The sequence below is a fragment of the Homarus americanus genome, unplaced genomic scaffold (assembly GCF_018991925.1).
Source record: "Homarus americanus isolate GMGI-L3 unplaced genomic scaffold, GMGI_Hamer_2.0 scaffold41366, whole genome shotgun sequence".
In the NCBI taxonomy this organism is placed as follows: Eukaryota; Metazoa; Arthropoda; class Malacostraca; order Decapoda; family Nephropidae; genus Homarus; species Homarus americanus.
In genome coordinates, this window is record NW_024723541.1 from 2,162,546 (window position 1) to 2,183,167 (window position 20,622).

The following is a 20,622-nucleotide window of genomic DNA, read 5'->3' on the forward strand; positions in this document are numbered from 1 at the left end:
GACTCAATATGGAGGAGAGTTTACTTGAAGGTAATAATAAGGAAAGATGAACTTTAGATTATTTTTCATCGGTGCAGCAGAAGTATCAGAACAGCTAAAGGGGTTCTGCCAGGATAGAAGGATTAAATCAAGACATAATAAAAGATACAGCTTGGAGAAGTAAATCTACAGAGGATTGAGTACAGTACATCACCCTTTACCGATGCTGGATATATTTAAAAGACAAGAAAATCTAGACTGAAATGTTCAAAATAACGGTTATTGAAATTTAATATTGATGTGACCAGTGTTGAGTAGAAATTCACACATTTTATCCTCAGCATGCAAGCACATTATACAGAGGCAGTATTAGTGTACCACAGTCTAGCTGGCTCAAATAAGCTAAAATTAAAATAATTTTAAAAACAATTAATGTACAGTAAGCTACACTGAACCTTATCTTCAACTACCTAACGCACGCAAGAATCTGATAATTAAAATGCTCTTAACCTGGTCTCTTTAGAATATACGAATTCCATCTTCAAAAATACTATCATTTTGTATGGGAGAAACCATACCATAGTGAGAAAAATACTTGTCGCCCAAGGAATTATTATTATATGTGACTTACCAAAGCATGAGAAATTGAAGAAAAAAAATATATATCTGAAATTCAAAATGATGGTTATGGCTTCTTTGAAATAGAACTATTAATACAGCAAGAAATAAACAGGAGCCCCGACTTATTGTACAATCATGGTGACACGAAATCGTTCATATTTCATCCTACTGTGAACTGAACAATACTTCTTTTCCATGACCTCATTGATTAATTGTAGTAAGTCTGACTTGTCTGTCTTACAACCTTCGAGAATGTCTTTAAACGACCTTATTTTCACAAACGAACCGCACATTAAATTTTTGGTGTATTTGAGAACGCATCTTACCGGGCGGGAGTCAAGGATGTATCCAGGTATACGGACTGTAGACTGACACGTTAGGGCAGACGTCGACTTAATTAATGTGTGGGGACAACACTAAACAGGTCTGCAGAACAAGGAGAGGGAAGAAACACTACGCTGACAGAGTAAGCTTCTATCAATAGTGCATTGACCTTGGCCAGGCTGTGTTGGGGACACTCACAGATGGCGGAGTACTTGTGTTGGTCCGGCAGACGAAAATGTCTTGTTTTGACTGGAAGAGACGAGATTGTCGGAGCATGAAGATGGGATCTACAGCACAGTTTATTGAACGGTGAGTGAACAATGTTGTTGTGTGGGAGGTAGTAGGCTGGACAGAATAGAGAAGAGTAGAATCAACAGAGCTTAACCATAAACAAACCTTTATACAGTATAGAGGTAGAATATCTCAAGGTAAAACTAATCTTCCTGCTGGGTTATTTAGCCTAAGAACTTACGAGAATCTCGTCATTCACACTTTTATCTAGATTGAATATATATATATATATATATATATATATATATATGTGTGTGTGTGTGTGTGTGTGTTTACAGTACAGGTACAATAGTACAATAATTTCCACGTATTTACATAATTAAAAGTATTAACTTTTGGAATCAGAAATTTTATACGGAAATCCCATTACAAGTACAGGTTAAATTTTAAAGTATAGATAAATTGTTCGTAATATACGCTTCTATAATTCCATTTATTAAAACAAATTTAGTAAAGATTCGTTTTAGCGTCCCTTTTGTTTTTTGCAGGGATATTTTTTTGTATTTTGGTCTGATTTGTTTAAATCTGACCTTCATTTTCTTTGAAAAAATCCCCATTTATGAGAAAATTTCGAAGAAATATATAGAACTAACCAACCAAGGCAGAAAGTCAGATCAGCAACCTGGGACTTGGTTCCAGTTTTTGTTATACCATATGCCAGCAGGGTCTACCATTAGACACATTATGCTTCCTTTCGACATTACTTCCAAAATAATGACTATCCACGGATGTTGAAAGGTAAATAGCAAAATATTAACTCTTTCTATAGTAATTGGCGGGGACGTTAAAACAATTCTTAACCACAAATTCAACTGACGAACCTTTTAGAATTTTAACTGAGTTATAATCATATACTCTACATCAGTGACAGTGAGCCTCCAACACAACCAATCACGATAATCAATATCGTACCTTTTCCTCTTCACCACTGATCGGCTCATCAGTCGCTTTTATTATAAATGGCGTAGCTACCAATTCTGACCATACCCGACCCAGAATATTTAAAGCGGGTCCCCCAACTTCCTCTCCCTCTTTTACATCGTCTTTTTTTTTTTCACTCTCCCCTCCTCTTCCTCGGGAGTGTGGCATTCGAGTGGATATAGCACTCGCTTCCTGTTCCAAGTGTTGGTGGTTCAATCCTCGGGCACTCCCAGTTCACCCAGTTGTAAATGGGTACCTGCAGTAGGTCTACAACTTGGGGAAGTGAATGCTGTCGAGTGCAGTACCGGCCATGCTGCCTCCGTGTGTACCGAAGGCTTAGTATACAGTGTGCTGTATCCACACTGTCTCAAACTGACGGTCATGCCTATGGGACCCACTTTCACTTTTTTCCATCTCCTCCCCTTTCCCCGTCTCTCCCTTCCTGCCCTTACACCCCTCTTTCTTACCTTTCACTCTTTCTTTCTCTTCTCCCTCTTTTCAACTCTTCTTCCCATCATTTCAATGGCCAATAACACATTTCTTAGTTACTCTATGAAAACAGAGCCTGAACGATCGCTTCAATCACTGTAGTTCTCCCTAGCTCTTCATCGCCTCCGGTAGTGACCTTGTAAACAATACAACAATACCTTTCGCTCCATACGGAAGTTCGCGTTATCTTGTTAACCCTACAAGTCAGAGAAATAACGAGGGATTTAGATGAAACTTGGTGTGTGGATGTAGTCCAACAAGATCACGAAGTAGTTATATAATTATCAGTTCTTTTCCTCCTTATTTTAGGGAGTTGTGTTCTCTGTAACGAAGGAGGAACTAAAGAATTTTGTGGTTAATTTCTTTCTCTAAACCATTCCTCTGTCTTCCTAATTGTAAACGTCTTGTGGTTTATATTTGTAAGTATCTCTCTGCTGACGAGCGAACCACACACGTAGTAGCTTTGTATTTTTGATTCCCTTAAAGAAAAAGGACATAGCCAATTGTGTAGTGGTCACGTTTATAACTTCGGGTTTTACGAAGGTGGTTAGGCTAAGTTTAGGCTGAGATAGTTTAAGTTAGGTTATTCCCATTAAGCTAAGTTAGGTTATTCCCATTAAACTAGGTTTCAAACTCGGGTTTCGGAATAGCTGAGACCCAAGTCCAATTAGTGTACGATCAATGTTATTTTTATTATTATTATTATCATTATTATTATTATTATTATTATTATTATTATTATTATTATTATTATTATTATTATTATTATTATTATTATTATTATTATTATTATTATTATTATTATTGTTGTTGTATGGGATGGTGTAATACAATGATGTTTATTAATTCATAGTAGTGTTTGTGTACTGTTACTGTATAAGACCTTTGTAGCTGTGCTTTAATAATAATAATAACAACAACAGCCTTCACTCAACACAAGCTCACCTTACTTAACAGTATCCAGAGCATAATGTAACCCAATAAGTTTTGTCATGGCTCCATTATTTTGCCATTCACTACCCAACCAGTCCCCTTAACCAAATTGATCAAGATTCACGGATATCGTCCCCTTCCTCTATTAAAGAACATCACCAAGTTAAGTGTGAGCTCGGTAAGTCCAGGTTAGACCAGCACTGACCCGTGTTAGGTATAGTCAAGAGCCTATACATGCCAGGTATTCGCTCAAGGGGAGAATTCAAGATGTTGTTGGCCGTCTGGGTGTGTTGTAAGGTTATAATTGATGAAAACGAGTACTTTAAATATGTAGTATAAAAGTTATGAGAAGTCTTTAGGAATTTTTAGTTTTTCTTATCGTCCGCCGTCGTTGCCTGTGCGTGTGTGTGTGTCTTGAGCTCCCGATAACTCTTACACATACAGCTTATTATTATGGACGTAGCCGAACAAAATCTTAGATGAGTTCGTTTATCAATATTTCCGCTTCATCTTATGGTATGTTTACATATATTTTTGGTACCTTAATTAACAACGTAATGTACGCTTAGCGGCTCCATCTAGTAGATAAATTAAGAACTACATTAAGTGAATTGGTGACGGTAGGTTAGATATAGGGTATGTATTTTATTTATTGTTTTCTAATTTAGTGTCGTTGTCTTCTAGCGTTCTTCATGGCGGCTCACATAATACAATAAATTTAGTCTTTTGTGTAAGTTTTAGCGTCCCGTCCACCTCCCCACAGATTTCTAAAGTCAATATTTTTTCCCCTCCTGACTGGAGATAAAGAAAACGCAGTTAAGACGATATTTCAGATGCCATCTTTATGTTGAAGCGTAAATCAGTCTGTTAAAGGAAGAATATAGCTTAGAATCATTTGAAATCTTTGTGTCATAGCTTATGGGAGGCAGATTATATGCTTTCTCACATAAACTCATGAAGTGAAGAATGTAACGTAAGAACTTTTGAGAAATCGCCTTTGTATCATTAAGGAAGTCAGATACATACGTTTTCACATCAGTTAAGCGAAAAAGTTAACCTGGGAACCTTTGAGTGAGCATCTTTGTGCCACAGATTAAGAAGGTCGAATGTTTTTTTGTTTTACATCACCAGTTTAGGGGAGATTTAATAACGTAAGACGCTCTGAGAACCCAGCTTTGTGTCTGGGCTTGAGTGAAAACCAACGAGATGCTTCCTTCCTTTCATCAATCACGGGGGAAATTCATCGTACGATCAATTTAGAATCAGGGGCCGTGAGAGACATGATTACCCATACAGATTTGGCACTTGCGAGAAAAAAACACACGTCGAGCACACAGGGTCGATCACCTATTGGCTGTGTAGAGGAGAACGGCAGCCAATCAGGGGCCCCCAGAGACCAGCAATCGATGGGTGCAGCTAGCGTGTCTGCGCAGTGGACCGCGTACCAAATTCACCCCAATATTTTGTTTATATTTCTACGTATTCTTGTAGTCATCCTGAAAGTTGTAAAGTCTGGTGGTGGATTGGGGTCTTTTTAGTATATGTTATGGTCGTCGGGTTTTTAAAAGCTGAGGGGCAGAAGACGGGAGGAAGAAATATCATCGTACATACCGGAAACTCACAGTCGTCATCGTGTGCCCCCCTCAATTCCTTCCACCAAAAATCTGTACACGGGGGAACCTTGGACCACCATGTTTACACCTTACCCAACGCTGTAATGCCCCGTGAATAATATGTTCTCACACATTTTAGCGTCTCCTTAATTTCATGAAAGTTATTCGTTATAGAAACTAAATATATAGAATGGGGGCTTAATAATCTTGCAGTCAAAACACGTAGATAAAGAATAAAATTCAATAATAGTGTTTTGTCTGTAAATTTCTGAGGGAGTTTGTAGTCTGGCACATCTCTTCCCTTATTCTCGAAGATCTGTACGTCGTTAATTTATGTATTCTTCACAAGAGATCCTCCCCCCCTCTTCTGTTTACTTCAAGCTCCAGTGAAAATATATGTACCAGTTAAGTCGCCATCTATAATAATCCAAGTTATGTGAGGCAGTAAGATAACACTGTAACATTATCAACCAGGAGAAAACATCAACACATGAAACTCTGAGAATCCGACTTGAGAATCCGGATTTCCAAAAACTCGCAAACAAGATTTTTTTTCTCTTAAAATATACGAAGCTAAAGTAGTCAACCCGGTAGGAGAAAATAGTACGGACGAATTTTAGAGAATAAGTCTTGGTGAATCAGATCTACCTTCTTACATCTCCAGTTAATGAAAAGTTGTCGTAGGAACTTTTAATAATTTTAGGTTCATTTAGTTCAGTGCCTCGTCTCAGTGTAGATGTAACTGTCTCTCTTCCTTCAACCCTCCATCTTGTTTGTCTCTCTCTCCCTCCATCTCTCCATCTCGTGTGTATCCCTCCCTCCATCTTGTCTCTCCATCCCCCATTTTGTGTCTCTCCCTTTCTCTATCACTCCATCTTGTCTCTCACCCTCCCTTCACCCTTCCACCCTTTGTGCCTCACTCCCCTCCTCCTTTCTATACCTTTTCATCTAATTCTCCTTCAGTCCCTCCTCCTCCTCCCTCCCTCCCTCCTTCCTTCCCTCCCTCTCTCCCTCCCTCCCTCAGAAGTAAAGGCCGTGACATTTGGTTTAAATATCACTCACTTTTACACATGTGTCCCTAGCTGGTTACTGTGTCCATGTGTCCGCCATGATACCTGGACAAACAGACAGACAGACAGACAGACGCTAATTTCGTTTTACTGTCGCAAAATACCCAGCATCCGTGTCGTTAATCTGTAAGCCCGAGACAACAGCCATTTCTTGTTGGTCTAAGGGTAGGAACTTGTGTGAGCCCGCGAGGTAAGACGTAATACTAGTGAGGTACTCCATCACCGACCACTGGAGCGTATTACAAGAGCGTATTACGGGGGCTTATTTCACCATGATCCGTATTACAGGAGCGTATTACGGGGGCTTATTTCACCATGATCCGTATTACAGGAGCGTATTACGGGGGCTTATTTCACCATGATCCGTATTACAGTAGCGTATTACGGGGGGCTTATTTCACCACGATCCGTATTACAGGAGCGTATTGCGGAGGCTTATTTTACCACGATCCGTATTATTTGAACTTATTTCGCCAGGATTCGTATTGCACGAGCTTATTTCGCCTGAATCAGTACGTGTCGCGTGAATATATAAGACTTTAATACATCTTGATATAAGACCTTAATACACCTTGATATAAGACCTTAATATACCTTGATATAAAAACTTAATTCACTTAGATTTTCAACCTTAAGTCACTTTGATATAAGGACTCAATTCACGTACATTCAAGTGTTCAATCCACCTTCATTTAAGAGCCTCTCGTAAGTCATTTGTTTATCTCGTAAGTGGGAAATTGTTTTATAAAGAAGACCTGTATGACTGTATAGTATTGGAAGATGGCGTGACGTGGTCGCTTGAATTAGTATGATAAGAGAAGCGATTGTAGATTGTAGTTTAGTCTATGAGAGAGAGATATTTTGTAAATAAATTAGAAAGAAATGCGACAGAAAGAGAAATTTAGGAGAGAAACACACACACACACACACACACACACATAGAAACAAGAATTAGACACAAACATAAATACGCACAAAATGAGGGGGAGACAGAGAGAAAAAGAAAGAAAATTAGTAAAAGGGAGAAAGAGGAGGGGGAGATAATGTATCAGAACTACACAAACAATACAAATGAGTCAACAAACCACTTTATCCGCTGTTGATGTATACAATACGTCATTATAGACCCCCCCCCAAAAAAAAGACCATCAGACCCAAGCCCCAGTGGAGCCACCTGGCGGCAGTCTTGAGGAAACACGTCATCTGTAAATAATTCTAAGGCGCGCGTCACCCCGCTTTCAGTTGCCTGACATAATGAACGTTGCATGTTACAGTGTGAGTTTTTTGTGTCTTCTCTAACGGCTAGGGTGGGGTCCAACCTCCAGTAGACTGTAAGGTATTCTGTACTGCAGGCTAGAATTATTCCTATCAAAGTGTAACCCCGGTCATTACCTGGGTACAGTTAGCGTAGATACAGTTACACCTGAATCCGTGTTTTAGCGACGCCTTACAAGAACCTAAACAAGGATTCGACGTCACTGGATTAAGAGACAAAAGAAATGGTGGTAATAATATGAGGATTATGGTAATGATGATGATAATAATAATAATAATAAGAATAATAAGAAGAAGAAGAACAAGAAGAAATATAGTACAGTAAAAACAATGATGACAATATTCAACTATGTTAACTTAGCGATAAATATTAACACGAATACATGAATACCCAGAGAGAGAGAGAGAGAGAGAGAGAGTCCCTGGTGGAAGTGAAGGGTTCGGCAGTGGTGGTCATCGGAAGTAAACTTACCCACTAGTGAGCAGCGATTTACCTGCCACAATCCTCCAACACCTGTTCGTTCAGAGTCACACCTAACTCACACCTTATACCTGATATGAAAACACCTTACACCCACCAGACACCGTGAATAACAAGGCAAATAACTCTAATTTCCATCGTTAATGTCATGTTAATAACCGGTCCTACGAAACGATAGAGAATTGTAAAGAGACGATATGAGACACAGAGTTGACGAGCGCCAGTGGAAATATTCGCCAGTTGTTGTTTCCTTCCGCTCGCTCGCTGTGAACTAGACACAACCAACTTCCGGTCCGTATTGTGCGCTAACCAACCCCCCACCCCCTCACCCCCCCCTACCATCGCTATACCACACCTAACCTACCATCCCTACCACAACCACCTGCTACTGTACCGTGTGTGTGTGTGTGTGTGTGTGTGTGTGTGTTCCCTTGGTCGCTGCCTCGTCCCGCCGCTGAAATATTGCGGTAATGAGGCTATTATGTACCTGTGCGTACCTTGCATACATGTGTGCACCTGTCTATGCCTGTGTATTTTTGTGTACGTGTATACCTGTATGCATCTGTGTACGTGTGTATGTTTGTTTACTTTTGTACCTGTGTGTACTAGTTTACCTTTCATCATGATGTATGTATGTTTGTGTGTGTGTGTGTGTGTATTTTTCATTATGGTATGTGTGTGTACCTCTTATCATAGCGTGTGGTTGAAGGGGTACAGTACCTGTCTTTACCTGGTAGACCAAGTGTACCTGGAGAGAGAGAGAGAGAGAGAGAGAGAGGGCTGGCGACGGTTTCATTATGCATGTGTGTTACATTTTTCCCGCATTCCACCTGTACATATTATTATTATTATTATTATTATTATTATTATTATTATTATTATTATTATTATTATTATTATTATTATTATTTCCAATCCCGTATTTTTCCCACTTTCTCTTTTCTCTCTCGTTCACAAAGGAGTATTTTCCACCTCTCAGTATTTTCCTGAATACTAAAACTTGGGGGGGGGGGACGTGCCAAGGTTACCAACTCAACGTGAATGACCCTGAGAGCTTTAACTTAGGGCTGGGGTGTTGGTAATACTGATATATTCCCGCCTTCCGTGGAGAGAGATAGATAGAAAGAGAGAGAGAAAGAGAAGACGAGATGTGGGAAGATAGATAGATAAATTGGTGGGAAATGATATAGAAAAATAGATAAATTGACGTATAGAAGAAGGTATTTTCGCGTCACCTGAACGATCATAAATTGTTCTACTTCCGGCGCCCTGAGGCAGTTCCCCCACCGACCATTGACCGCCGCCACCCACCCACCCACCCATCCATCCACCCTCCCGCCAGCCCACCCACCTCCCACACGTCACCCTTGAACCGCCCACAGCACCCACCCACCGTTCCGTCACCCTTGAGCCACCCATTCCACCCACCAACTACTCATCAACCGCCCATATCATCCATATTAAGGCATTGATAGACAGACAGACAGACAGGCAGACAGACAGACAGGAAAACAATAACAGAATCTCCACATAAGTAGCGATAGTGGTGGCAATTGTGGTAGGTGGTGGTGGTGGGTGGTGATTGTAGTGATCGCGATGAGTAGTGGTTATGGGTAGTGATGGTAGATGGTTGTAGTTGTTAGTGGTGGTAGTAGTGGTATCGATGGGTAATGCTTATAGATAGTGGTGGTAGATGGTAGTAGTTGTTAGTAGTGATGGTGGTAGTGTTAATAGGTAGTAGTTACCAGGTAAGAATACTGATATTGTTGTGGTTGACTCACCTGGCAGGGAAAATAATGGCGGTGGTGGAGGGGAAATTTTGTCATGGTGGGGAAATTGTGAAGAAGACAACGAGAGGGAAGTTTATATAATCTAATGAACTTATAATAAAAATAACACACACACACACACACACACACACACACACCTGCCTACACTTTCCCCTCACCATACACCTGTCAATACCTGACCCCTCCCTCGAGACCTTTCCACCCCCCGTCTAATACCTGGAGGAGGGGGAGGGAGAGGGAGGGAGCAATAATTACAATACTCTACCATTACTCCAACACTTACCTGTGGGGTCGATAGTAGTAATGCCTTGGGAGGAGGGGGAGGTGTCGTGTTGAGGGTGGGGGAGGATGAGGGGGCGGGGGATGGGGAGGAGGGGGAAGGGGTGTCGTGGGGAGGAGGGGGGTAGAGGGGTTTGTATGGAGAGGGAGGTAAGCAAGGGTTGTGGAGGGAGGGGAGGTAGGAAAGGTAGGGGAAACAGACAGACAGACAGATAGAAATACAGACTATCTCATACCCCCAGACAAAGGCACAAAAACGGACGTACACAGACATACACAGACAGGTACACAGAGAGACGTACACTGACAGACTTACACAGACAAACGTACACAAATAAAAATAAAATGTACATAAATAAACCCAGACGGACATACATAAACAAAAGCACAAAGACAGACACACATACATACACAGACAAACATACTCAGTCATAAACACAGACGTACAGACACCCCCCCACGCTGCCACAAACAGTTACCCCGTACGTCGATAAGATCAAAGAAAAGTTTGCTTGTTAAAAATTGTATAATAGCGTTGTGTTTATTATTATTATTATTATTATTATTATTATTATTAGTAGTAGTAGTAGTAGTAGTAGTAGTTCTCAAACATACTTTCTTCTTGAAGTAACTAAATTCATCAACAAACAACCTTAAGATTCTCAGACAGTCGTAAGTTAAATATTTCCCAATGTTCTATAGTGGGGTAGGAGGGGGGAGGGAGGGAGGGGGTAAGTAGCTGGGGTAGGGGGGAGGAAAGGTATAGTTGAGGTAGGAGGGGGGAGTTGTTGGGATAGGAGGAGAAGTGGGGGGAGGGGAGAGGGAGGCTAGTAGGGGTAGGAAAGGGGGGTAATGATATATCCCTAAAGAAATAATTATTAACGCCTGTAAGCTCCATTAATCAATAAGACGCCATTTTTAGCTATTTAAAAGGTTCCATGTTTTAGAGCCTTATAGAGCTTCAAATCCTTTTAGGGCTATTTTAGAGTCTATTGTTTTATCTAGTCAGTATAACGCTTTTATTTCTTCCTTAAGGTCATTCCAAAGTTTGAATTCCTCCCTCGAGTTGCCATAAACTTACCTCTCTTATATAGAGCCGTGACAGAGCTCTCTCTATTTAGTAGGACAGTGGAGAGGGGGAGGAGGGTCACGATACAGAGATCTTACATTCTTCTGAGAATCTTGGTATCGAATCTTCAGTGAATTTAATTAAGTGGAAAATTTTAACTTAGGCACCTTTAAGAATCCATCTTTGTGTCGTAGCTAAACTGAACTAATTAGGTGGATAGACTTTGGGTACGAATCTTTGTAAAGGCTAGTGACCCAAGTCGGCGTCTAGCCAGGGTAGGAGGCGGGCGCCGGGTCGTCTGGCCCGGCCTGGCCTGGCCTGGCCCACTCTGGCCTGACATTCAAAGATTCCACGTAAATTATTAATCTGTAGCGTCAAAATTCAAATGGACCAATGAGAGGCGGCCTTTGGGTGCACGCTAGCCAGGGCAGGCCGCTGAGTGGCTGACTGGCTCTCGACCTGGACATTGGCCGGTAACTACCCACCCCATCTCCCTCCCCCCATCCTCCTCAGTCCAATGGGATTTTGTCCAATGAGAATTTATCCAGTTGAGTTTCGTCCAATGGAAATTTGCCAGTCGTGATTTTTGTGCAATGTCATTCTGATCAGTTTTGTATTGTTCCATCAGATATAATGACTCGCGATATTTTTCTCCAATGGGATTTTGTCCAATGGTATTTTGTCCACACACTCCTCTATCCAGCATTGATCACATTAAATAGACGCCTGAGTAGGTAAATGCCAATATAAATCACTTGTGGTTAAAAGATACTCAACATCTAGTGAATATATAGATATAAATTGTAGGTGTGTGAAGTAGTGATGGTAGTTGTAGTGGTAGCGATTGTGGTATGGGTGGTGGTAGTAGTTGTGGTGGAAGTGGTGGTGGTGGCAGTGGTTGCAGTGAGGGTTATGATAGTTGTGGTAGGAGAGAGAGCCTCATGCGGACTAGCAATCATGCAGAGACCCCACATGGCCCCTTCCCTCCCTCCTCCCTCCATCCCTCCCCCCTCTCTCCCCTCCCCCTCTTCCTCCCCCTCCTCACCTGAACGTATCGACCCTCACCCTCTTCCCCCCTCCCCCCTCCCCACCTCTGCCACCCCTTGCAACACACCGTCTTGCAGTGTTGCAGTTCGTCTTCTCATTTTCCTCCAGGTTATTCAGTCAGTGTCTTTCAAAACATCTTGGGACTTGACCCGGATTTATCGTGCTAGTACCGTGGGTTTGTCTAGGTTAGGGTAGGTTAGGTTTGGTTAGGGTAGGTAAATTAAGGCTAGGTTACGTCAGGATATGGATAGGCTAATTAAGAAAAACAATAGGTTAAATTAGGTTAGGTCAGGTTAGGCTAGATTAGGTTAGGTTAGCTTGTTATATTAGGTGTTGCTGAAATCAAGTTGGATTATTTTAGGGGTAGGTTAGGTTAAGTGAGATTCTTCAATTTTAGTACACCACAATTCACCATCATCATCATCATCATCATCCTCATCCTACCACCATCACCACCACAACCTCTTACCACCACCACTACTACCACCCCCTACCACCACCACTACTACCACCCCCTACCACCATACCTGATAGAAAGACGTACAGGTGATTAAGCTCGGTTAAATAGCGAGATGAAGAGAGAGTAACAGCAATAACAACACAACGAGCTCTAACTTTTTTATCAACCTGGGGTCAAGTCAACTAATCACGTGCCCACCTTAAGGTCAGATGCCAAAGGTCAGGCAGCCTATAGACCCAACACTACCTACGTTCAATATCAATTTCGCTAATGAAGTTTACTGGAGGGAGAAAAAAAATTACCTTTAGAATGGAGAGAAAGGTTGATAAAATGCTTTCTTGGCCTCGTACATTAATTATTATTTTGTTTGGGTATTTTTATTTTTTTTTTTTTGGGGGGGGGCAAGATGGAGGAGAAGAAGTGAAAATAATGATGATGATGAAGGAGAATTTGATGATGATGTGGAAGAAGAAGAAGAAGTAAATGATGAAGGAAAAGAAGAATAAGAAAGAAGTCGAGGAAAAGGAAGACGAAAAAAGGTCGAAAATATGAAAAGAAAAGAAAAGAAAAGAAAAAGAAGACAAATTATAGCCTTCACGATATATTCTAATTAATTTCAGTCTATTAACATGATGAGGTGTACATGGTGTGGTGTACATGGTGAGGTATACATGGTGAGGTGTACATGGTGTGGTGTAGTGTGATTTATTTTTTATTATTAATTTTACGTAAAAATTTTAACCTTTTATTATTATTATTATTATTATTATTATTATTATTATTATTATTATTACGTATAAAGTTGCAATTGGTGTTATTTGTATCATCATTACAGCATCATTATTATCACCATCATACTCACTGTTGTTATCTCCACTTGATCAGCTGATGACCCAGACTGCCAGCTGAGTGACGTCAACAAACTGATGACTTGAGGGTCTTCCTTAGGCTACGCGACACCCCGGACCAGCCACCTCACCTAACCTCAGTACCTCACCTGTGTCTCTCAGAACCTAGTGAGTTGATTGATCTATCGTTAGTATTCAATTGTGTAAGACCTTTGTGCTGACCTGGAATACACACTTGAAGACCTTTAGTTGTTTATGCACAAGGATACGTTATACCATCAACAGTTGGATATATCCCAATTTGTTTTGGTGTACGTGAGAGGATATTGTTGTGTACGTCGGGGAAGCGGGTTTTTATTTATGTTTTTCATGAGGCGAAACGAGGATTTTATATCGTGCCTGAAAGTAATAACACCATTTTCTTTATGTTGATGAAGAAATGCAAAAACAATTTCCACGTCCTGGTGGAAAACACGACATATATTTCACCCTGTTTCGTGTTTGTTGGGAAAAATAGAACTTGTTACCTTGTGTACGGTGAATACCCTGATTGATTTCTGTGCTGATGGAGAAAAAAAATCCGGATTCGTCTTTGTGTTCGCTGGGTGAAATCCGGATTTGTTTTCATTTTCACATGGTGGTTTGTTGACAAGAAATCGATGTTCCGAGTGAGGTGTTTGTGTTGTGTGTTTCATCCGTGACGTGAATCCCGTGGCGGCGGTGGCAGAGGTGAGTCATTAGAGGAGGTAAGAGACGAGGGTTCAATATTTATGTGATACAGTCTCGAGCACTGAAGAGATAGTACTTAACAAGAGACTGCTTGAGTGTTGGAAGTAACGTCAGGGTTGGAGACACAAAGTCGGATATAGAAAGATATTGTCTGGGTTACAAGTACTGTGTCTGTTCCCTGATAACACAAACACTGGCTCAAGAAGACACAGACAAACAGACAGACAGAGAGACAGACACACACAGACAATTTCCCAGATTATCCCAGCCACATTGACGTGCGATAACACAGCAGTCTGTTATCTCTACCACCTGGAATACATAACAGTCAGGCCACTGTAATTCATCCCCTTGTAACCTGGCATTACAGGCTGTGGCGCTGGGTACGGAAGTCATGCCATGTGGTGGGGAAATTGGAGTGAGGGGGTACAGTGGTGCCTGATGGTGATTGTGTGGGGGGGGGGGGGGGGGGGGGGGGTGGAGTTGCTGTGGCGCTTGGTGGTGGTTGTGTTGTTGGGGTTGCTGTTGTGGTAGGGGTTGCTGTGTTGGGTTGTGGTGGGGGTTGCTGTGTTGGGTTGTGGTGGGGGTTGCTGTGGTGCTTGGTATTGGCTGTGGGTAATGAAATAATTATGTCTTTCTGTAAATTAACCCAAAGAGTCGAAACTTTGAAGCTGTGTTGTGAATCATTATACATATTATTTTGAAACTCTGAACCCAACGAATAGAAAATAGAAAGTGATATTGTAAAATATGATATAATAAAAAAAATAAAAATAAAAAATTCAAAATCTGGGAGTCGAAATTTTGTCAGTGGTGTTTCGAAATTAAAGTGTCGTTTTGAAGCCCCGAACCCACGGTGTCGAAAGTGTTCATAGTGTTGTGAAATATAAAAATGACGAAGGTATATGCTGTTATAGGAGTGAAAGCATGATTTATTATAGAAAGAAAGAAAGAAAGAAAGAGGAGACAGTACAAAGGAAATGAAATATGTAGTGAAAAAGGCAAATTGTGGTTTGTTAAGAGTTAAGGTTGGATAATAATAATAATAGAATAATGACAATAATAATAATCAATGGGTGCTTACCATCGACCTTCTAGATACTGGCGAACTTATATAAACAACATAAACATAAACAAACACAAGACAAACATTCATTCATGTACAATCGGGAGTCACAAACATGGTAGTGAGAAGAGAAGAGAAGATAAGATAAGAGGCTACGGTTGAACATATTGATTTACACTTTTGTGACAGTCCATTCTTGAAAATATAATAGGTATGAAACTGTTAACTGTGTAGGTAAAAAAACTGTTGACTGTAGATATGAAACTGTTGCTTGTGTAGATATAAGACCGTACGTAATTACAGTCTAGATTTACAAACGTCTTTACGATGAATTCTTCTCTGATCATATATCATTGGGACTCAAGTGTATACAGTGAGTTATGGCTACAGGAATAGAAATTAAAAATACTCTCGTCTTGTCCGAATGAGAGAGATTATCAGTGGACCGTCACACAACCCGGAGATAAGGTCGCGTATTGTCTTCCACACACTAGAGGAAATGATAGTCATCTGCCGTAAAAACAAAACACGTGAGGTATATAAATATTACCCCGAGTCATGAAGAAACCATAAACAAGACACCAGTGAGGGTTACCAGGGCCATTGAGTGATACCAGGGCCATTGAGTGATACCAGGGCCATTGAGTGCCACCAGGGCTTATTGAATGTTATCAGTCCATTGAGTGACACCAGGAACAATGAGTGACACCAGGAACAATGAGTGACCAGGAACAATGAGTGACACCAGAACCAATGAGTGCCACCATAACCAGTCAGTGCCACCATAACCAGTCAGTGCCACCATAACCAATCAGTGCCACCAGTCAGTGCCACCAACAGTGAAGTAAGTGAGTAATTGGTCGTGACAGTGGGAGTCTGTGTACTCAAGCCTCACACTCTCCTAGTCCTCATACCTGATATTACAGTAATTAGGGACCTACCATGCACAGGTGAATAGTACAAGTAAGCCTCCCTGTATACACTTACTTCACTACAGGTAACTTGCGGCGAACATAAACTCTGCTGGCTTGCTTCCCTCTTGGGTGCTGTAATGCTTCTGTGCTTCACCTTACATAGAGTATAAGGTTAGGTTAGGTTCTGAATGGCTCTTATGTGTAATTTCCCTCGTATTTGTTCGTATTAATCATAAAGCCTCAACTAACGGGTTCACGTAAGCTAACAGTACAAAATTAACCTCCAAACTGACTTTCAAATGGCACTGAGACTCTCTGCCTTAACTTGATAGCTGCATACTCATTTTATTTCTTAATGTCACCCATGTTTCTTGTGTGTGTGTGTGTGTGTGTGTGTGTGTGTGTGCACGTATGTGTGTGTTGCGTGTGTGTGTGTGATTACTTCTAAATTCAGTCAAAGGTCAAGGTCACAGGTCACCTAAAATATACACCACACTCTTGCGTATATTGTACACATTTAAGACACGAACTAATGACATTTCCAACGACCATCTTACTCTAGTGACCACCTTAGGCATTATGCTCTAACTCTCTACCAGCACTGAGGAAGCAAGGCTAAATGTCACGAGGTTGAATTATATTTATCGATTGTTGTCCAGGGTTGTAAGCAGAATAGGAGGGGGTGGGGTAGGGGCTGCACTGATCCCCCTCCCTTCTTTCCTTCCTTTCCCCCCTCATTTAAGTCTGTATTCATTCCCCCTTTCCTTCTCCCTGTCTCCATCTCTCTTTCTCCATTATTTCTTTTCCTTTTTCTCTCTGTATTTTCTTTCTTATTTCTTACCTTCTTCTTTCTCGCCTTTCCCTCCTTTATCATACTATCCCTTTCCCCTCACTTACCCTTTATCCTTTTATTCCTTCTGTTATTTCTTCTCTCTTTTAATTTCCTCTTCCCCCTATTCATTATTTCCCTCTTCTCTTCTTTTTCCCTTTATTTCTTTCCTTCAGTCGTCTTTCCCCCTTCCTTCCATTCCGTCTTTCCTTCTCATCTCTCTTTTCTTTTCTCTGATTCTCCTTCCCTTCATCCTCTTCCCCTTCCTCTTATTTCTCCTCACTCTACTTCTCTCCCTCCCTTTACCTATCCATTCCTTCTTTATTCGTCTTATCGTCATCTCCCCTCTCTTTCCCCTCCCCTCATTTCGCCTTCTAAAAACTATTCTTTCTCCCCTCTCCCAATTCCTCCTTCCCCTCCACCTCTACCTCCCCTCTCACCATCCCTCATTGCCTCCCCTCTCCCCTCTCCTCTCCCCTCCTCTCTCCCCTCTCATCCTTCCCCTCTCATCCTGTCTTTCCTTTTTTAGTCTCGATGACATTTTGAATCGGAAGAAGTCACACACACACACACACACACACACACACACACACACACACACACACACACACACATTAAGAGAGCGGAGGAACACTCCAGATCACTCTCACCACCAGTCAGCCAGCCACTCAGAACACTCACCCCCACTGCACTGCCACTGCCCCAGAACACTCACTACAGCCACCAGAACACTCCACCCCCACCCCAGAACACCCCCCCCACAGCCACTCAGAACACTCACCCCCTACCACTTAGAACACTCACCCCCTCTACCACTCCAGAACACTCCCCTACTGCCACTCAGAACACTCACCCCTTTTACCACTCAGAACACTCACCCTCTACCACTCAGAACACTCACCCCCACTGCTACTCAAAACACTCACCTCCACTGCCCCCAGAACACTCACCCCCTACCACTCCCTCACCCCCCACTGCCTCAGAACACTCACCACCCCCTACCACTCAGAACACTCACCCCTCTACCACTCAGAACACTCACCCCCACTGCCACTCAGAGCCTCCACCCCTCCAGAACACTCACCCTCTACCACTCCAGAACACTCACCCCCCCACTCAGAACACTCACCCTCTCCCCCCCACTGCCTCAGAACACTCACCCCCCACCACTCAGAACACCTCCCCTCCACCACTCAGAACACTCCACCCCCACCCCTCTACCACTCCAGAACACTCCAACCACTCACCCCTCACACTCACTACCAGAACACTCACCCCCTACCCTCCACCAAATGACCCCCCACTCACTCACCCTCTACCACTCAGAACACTCACCCCCCACTGCCACTCAGAACACCCCCCTCTACCACTCAGAACACTCACCCTCTACCACCAGAACACTCCACCCCCACCACTCAGAACACTCCACCCCTCACCACCAGAACACCCACTCAGACCACCAGAACACCCCTCTACCCTCCTGAACACTCACCCCTCTACCCTCAGAACACTCACCCCCTCTACCACCAGAACACTCCCTTTACCACTCAGAACACTCACCCCCTGCCACTGCAGGCACCACCCCTCTCCCACCAAGAACACTCACCCCACCACCAGAACACCACCCCCACCACTCAGAACACTCACCCCCCTCTACCACTCAGAACACCACCCCCCCACCACTCAGAACCTCCACCCCCTCTACCCCAGAACACTCACCCCTCTACACTCAGAACACTCACCCCCACTGCCACTCAGAACACTCACCCCCCACTGCCACTCAGAACACTCACCCCTCTACCACCAGAACACTACCACTCGACACTCACCACTCAGAACACTCACCCCACTGCCACTCAGAACACTCACCCTCTACCACTCAGAACACTCTCCCCCCACTGCCACCAGAACACTCAGAACCTCTACCACTCAGAACACTCACTCACCCTCTACCACTCAGAACACTCTACCCCCCACCACTCAGAACACTCACCCCCACTGCCCCAGAATATTTGATCAGTGTGTATCAGTCGCTAATGGTCACGCAGAAGGCAAATGTCTCCAAGGTGATATGATTGATTTTATTTGAAATTAAAAGTACATTTATTTCCGTCCCTTAAATTGGAAGGGTGAGGGAGAAGAGGGAGGAAGGGGGGGGAGGAAGGGTCGAGGGGAGGGGGAAGGGTTAAGGAGGAGAGAGGATGGAAAGGGAGGGGGGGAAGGGGAAGGAAGGGGAATTGAAGGAAAGAAGTTAAGGGAGGGAATGGAGGAAGGGGGAGAACTGTGTTTATTTTCGTGGCTTCGTATTTTTTTTATTACTGTACTAAATTACGGTGTGTTTGTTTTGTGTCTTTTTTGTGTTTGTTTTGTATTTTTGTTTATTTGTTTTGCTGTGTGTTTGTGTCTTTCCTCTGTTGTGTACTTGTTTGGACCTACATCTGTGTGTTTGTTTGTTTGTTTGTTATCTACGACTTCACCTGTACTTGTATCGTCCTTTACCTCCTGTAACTCAACCTGTACTTGTATCATCCTTTACCTGTACCTGTAACTCAACCTGTACTTGTATCATCCTTTACCTGTACCTGTAACTCAACCTGTACTTGTATTGTCCTTTACCTGTACCTGTAACTCAACCTGTACTTGTATCATCCTTTACCTGTACCTGTAACTCAACCTGTACTTGTATCATCCTTTACCTGTTCCTGTAACTCAACCTGTACTTGTATCATCCTTTACCTGTACCTGTAACTCAACCTGTACTTGTATTGTCCTTTCAGAATCAATGTTTTGAATTAGAAGTGAATCAATGAACTTACCACCACGCGACGAGTTGAGAGAGAGAGAGAGAGAGAGAGAGAGAGAGAGAGAGAGAGAGAGAGAGAGAGAGAGTAAACTCGCACCCTCGTGTCTGCCTCAGTTAAAGTTCATACTTACTTACATATTAATCCCAATGACTCGGATTATCAATAATTCATACTATAATTTTCCTCTACCTTTCATTGTGGCTTCAGAACCATCATCTAGTCACCCTACAGTCTCAGCTTAGATTCGACGCCATTATTTAGGAGGACTTTTGGGAGACTAACCTAACTTAACCTAACCTAATCTAACTTTGCTCAGTCTCATCAAAACTTTGTCCTAATTTTATCCTGACAGTGTAGTAGTGTGGTGCATGACTCATAAGTGTGGTAGTGTGACTCATAAGTGTGGTAGTATGACTCATTAGTGTGTGGTAGTGTGGTGCATGACGTATTGGTATCGATTACTCTACACCATACACTTAAGAACTGTCGTCAACAACAGTGGAAATTATCGTGTCCTGTATCTTGAACTGTATCCATGTACCTGTATCTCTAACTGTTGAGAGAGAGAGAGAGAGAGAGAGAGAGAGAGAGAGAGAGAGAGAGAGAGACCTTTGTCCTTAAAATCCGACAAAATCTAACCATTACCCAATTAATCCCGTTCAGTAAGTCACCAGCACACACACACACACACTCGCTGATTCACTGTTGTTTATTAAAATCTAAGTTTGTCGATAGAAAACCTCAATGTTTTCGTACAAGGTGTAGTGGACCGAGACCTCATGACGTTTGC